This window comes from Diabrotica undecimpunctata, chromosome 8 (assembly GCF_040954645.1).
Source record: "Diabrotica undecimpunctata isolate CICGRU chromosome 8, icDiaUnde3, whole genome shotgun sequence".
NCBI classification, from domain to species: domain Eukaryota; kingdom Metazoa; phylum Arthropoda; class Insecta; order Coleoptera; family Chrysomelidae; genus Diabrotica; species Diabrotica undecimpunctata.
Window position 1 is genome coordinate 134,161,031 of NC_092810.1, and position 5,094 is coordinate 134,166,124.

The window sequence follows — 5,094 nt, forward strand, 5'->3', positions numbered from 1 at the left end:
TGATCCAGTTTTAATTTTTGCAGTCGTTCCATTATACAGACTTTGGACTGCTTTGATAAGACCATGCTTAATGTTGGTTTGCTGTAGGGTTGACCAAAGTTTATTTATTTCTGTAGCCTTCTAAGGAACTGATATTTAGCCTTGACCTTAGTTCTACTGAAGACAATCTATAAGCACAAATTCGGAGAAACTTATTTTGAATTTTTTCAAGGGTGTGAATATTATGGTTAAAATAGTATGGTGACCATACTATAAAAGCATTAGACAAGATGCTACGGACGAAAGTAAGATATTAAATTCTATATGTGGGTACTGAAAGATCTCGTGATGTGGGGGATAAATGACAAGGAACTGTCAAATAACACTGCCAAATCTTTTTATTTCAGTCACTCTTGATAAAAGGCTTTTATTAATGTGATAGTCAAACACAACATTATTTTTAGATTTGCTAAAGGATATAACAAAACACTTATCTTTATTTAACTAGAGACCATTGGAAAGATACCAATTACATAAGGTCTTACTGGATCCTTAGACAATCACATAGATTTGAAACTTTAAAATATAACTTAAGGTCATCAGCAAATAGCAAAAACTGACAAACCTTTATTAACTCAGAAATATCATTAATAAACAAATTAAAGAGAAGAGGACCCACATGTGAACCTTGTGGGACTCCTAAACTGACAAAGATAGGAATTGAAAGTGAACCCTTTATAAAAACTGAACTCTTTCATTAAGATAACTACTTAACCATGAAAGAAACCACTCAGGAAAGCCAATACATCTTAATTTAAAGATGAGTAGAGAATGGATTACTGTGTCAAATGCCTCCGAGAAATCAGTATAGATGGAGTCCACTTGGTACCCATCCTCGAAAGCCCTGATAATGTAATCATGATACAAAACAAGATTTGTAGATGTAGATTTACCCTGCCTAAATCCATGTTGCTCATTAATCAAAAGATCCCTACAATGCCAAGTAAGATATTTGTTTAGAATTAGTTCAAAAAGTTTAGGGATGGCAGATAACATAACAACAGGCCTATAATTTTTTATATTGTCTCTGTCACCGTTTTTAAATACGGTGACGATTAACACAATTGTGTTAATCGTCACACCAGCATCAACAGAGACTTTGTTCCACTTCATCGACAATTATTTTCCTGAATTAACTTTCTGTCTGTTAACTACACATCCAGTTTTACTTACTTCTACATTTCTTTCTATTTTCCCATAGCTTAATATCACCTTATATAATCCGCCATACTTAACTCTATTCTTGTCACCATTAATACACTAACATCCCTTTTCCAATATCCCATTTCCCATCCTCTCCAATAACTACCATCTGACTAATCACACAGGTTTTCTTATAAATACTCACGCTACATCTATCAATCTCTTATCACAATCAGTTTCAGTATCCCCAGCTTACATCTTTACATTCATCTCCTACTTCCTTTTCTTTCTCTTTCTTTTATTTCTTTTTCCTCGATTCATCTTCCACAAATTTCAAACCAACTTTTATCTATATCTACTTCATACAAGGAAACAATTAGGTAATAACATTCTTTTTACCGCCTTCAAAATGATTTATTAATTTCAACTACCTAACTTAAATTTTGCCTTACCCTGGTATACCAATTTAATTTTACATCACAGTCACTCATTGTTTTACATTCTACCACCTTTTTAAAATACCAAAAATTGCTATTGATCTTACTACACACAAAACACAATTCTTCACTAAAAACTGCCTATTCACAAACTTAAGCACAATGACTTTTGCTCCTACTACATCATTCCACTTGACATTGATGGGTACTAACTGATTTTTCATACCATCTTTATATCAGTTAGCCCAAGACTCCAGAACAGATCAGAGGTAATGTAAGTTGAAAAAACTTCACCAGCTACAGGGGGTCCTGTAAGATGCCCCCATTTTCAGTTTTTTTAATAATCAATCAATCAATCAAGTTAAGTCTATTGCATTTACCTTGATAAATACCATGAGGATTATATTTTAATACGGATGTCCTTCGAAAGTTTTTTAAGTGGCCATACAATGTTTTTTAACAACTTTTTATGTAAGTAGTAAAAAATCAACGTGTTATTTCTATATATTTAAATTTTAACTTGTGTTTTTTTAATATTGGTATTTTTACTCTCTCTTCTAGTTAACTGATGATGGAATGTATTAATTCCAAAAGATCTTCTTAAAATAAAAATTTAAGCTTGTAATAAGCAATTTTTTTATACCTTAATACACACGAACACCACGTGCTTTGTAATTTTTTTATTAACTTAACCCCAGTTATTTTAACAATCTGTTTCTTCCATTGGAGCAATAAGTCAAATGTATTGTAGTATTTTTATTAATCTAATTTATTGTCTTTATTTATTATCAAAGGTTCTACATTTATAACACTTACAAGTTTATTACAATCTTTATATATTTATTACAATTTAACACTTATCACTAAGAACTAGAACACAAGTACTTTAATTTATATCATTTATTTACAATATTTATTTCGGACTAAAAACTCGACTTCATATTCAAAACTAACTGTAACTTAAATAAAAGGTTCCTCTATATTTATACTAAACAACCGTTAGACTAGAATTCCGGCGATTCCCTTCGAACAGACGAGAAGGTCGCCCGGACTGGTTTTCATTCGACCTGCTTCTGGAAACTTCGAATCGTAGGAGACCCGTTAGGTATTACCTGGGGTTTCTGCCGGCTGGTGTATGATCTAGAAAAGACTTGAATGGAATAGAATTAGGAATATAATGTTTTCAGTTAAATATGAATCATATATTTATCGTAACAGTATGTCTATTACTTCATTTCTTCTGAGTGTTGCCCATCGATTTGAACTATGGCACTTACTTACTTACTTACTTAATCAGTAGACCCATTTGTACCTTTCGGTGTTGGGCCGTTTAAAATACAATTCATTACATTACACTATTTGACGGTCTTCTGAGGTGTCCTAGCTCTTAACGAACTTTCTCCATTCCTTCCTATTGGATGCCATCTGTGTTGCTTCCTGCCAAGTCTTACCCTTACTTTGTAGTATCTGCGAGATGTCACTGTTCCATTCTTTAATGGGTCTTCCTCTTCTGTTCTTCCCTATTGGTTTGGCGTCCCACACTCTTTTAACTTGTCTATTATTGTCCATCCGGGTTAGATGTCCGAACCATGCCAATTTTTTCTCTTTGATTGACTCGAGTATCGGTTTGATTTTGAGTCTTTCTTTTATTTCGTCATTTCTGATTCTATGGCACTTTGGTTACAATATAGTGTTTGCACTATATTTATAATTTTACTGTCAATGCGCTTGTTCATAAGTATTGATATTAGTTTTTCATGCCTCACTTTATCGAAAGCTTTTTCGTAATCAACAAAGCACAAGTGTAGATCAACGTTTACCTCCCGACATCGCTGAATCAATATGTTGATGGCAAATAGTCCTTCTCGAGTACCACTTCCATTTTGAAACCCGAACTGCGTCTCGCTAATATCCTCCTCAGAAGAAATGAAGATCTGTAGAGGAATTAGACAGGGATGTGTTATATCGCCACTTTTGTTTAACTTATATTCTGAAAAAATTTTCCAAAACACGCTTAATAATATCAAAGCGGGAGTCACCGTTAGAAAATTAATTAACAACTTACCATGTGCAGACGACACTGTGATCATAGCAACCAGTATATAAGATCTACAACATCTTATCGAAAGCTTAAGTATGAATAGTGCTGAGATGGGAATTACTATAAACCTTAAAAAAACGAAGTACATGGGTACAAAAAACAGTACTTGGGAACTTTTATCAATGATCATACTGGCAGAAATAAACAGGCGAATAGAGATTGCCAGATCAGCATTTATACGAATGAAGAAACTCCTAACGTGCAAAAATCTAAATTTGGAGAACAGACTACGTGCCATTCGCTGTTATATATTTTTAATATTATTATATGGAGCTGAGACTTGGACATTAAAAAACTGCAATTTAAAAAGAATCGAGGCTTTCGAACTCTGGTTATACCGCAGAGTATTAAAAATATCATGGACTGATAGAATTACAAATAAAGAAGTACTGGAGAGGGTTGGTAAAGAAACAGAACTAATCATCACTATACAAACCAGAAAACTGGAATACCTAGGCCACGTGATGAGGGGACCAAAATATGAAATTTTGAGACTCATCATACAGGGAAAGATTCAAGGAAGATCTGTTGGCCGAAGGCAGAACTCATGGTTGAAGAATCTACGTGATTGGTATCAATGCAAATCGATTGATTTGTTTAGAGCAGCAAGTTTAAAAATAAAAATAGCCATTATGATTCCGTAGGGAGACGGCACTCTAAGAAGAAAAATGTCTATTACATAATGGTTATGTAGAGAGCATATATCCAGTGAGTTTTTCCTTAGTAAAGTAAACATTCAATAATGAAGGAAATAAATTCTAGTAATTTGTAAAGATTAGAGTATGGCCGTTCTAGTAGCCGCAATAACCTACTGGCCCATCACGTACAAATTGCTTCTTGTGAAGCTTAAGTGGAAAAACGAACATGGAAGGAACTGAGTTACCATCTGCATTAATAGCAAAAACCATAGTAACATTGGTCCCCCTCTCAGCTGAAGTAACATCACACAACTCTTTTCTCGCCTTTCTTCGCTATGATTTTTATCGGTTTCTGGACAGTCTCAGTCCCTGTCTCGTTTACATTCCAACTATCATTAGCTGTTAAATGGAGATAGAATGCTCTCTCCTGATGTTACCCACTATGTAGCTTCTTCAAGTTTAAAATTTTTTTAAACTATTTGTCCATTGTATATTGTTATGTAAATGTATTATTTATTATTAAGGACATTCATAAAAGTGCTAAATACCCTAGAATTTTTACGAAATACCCCTGAAGATGCTCCGAGAGCGAAAGTACTTGGACAAGATTTAATAAAAAACTGTGCTCGATATCTACCTTTTATTTTATTAAAGCTTATAAAAGTGTTTATCTTCCTAAATTATGAGAGACATTAAAAAAACACACAAATACAGAATTAGGGGAAGCTGTTAAAAA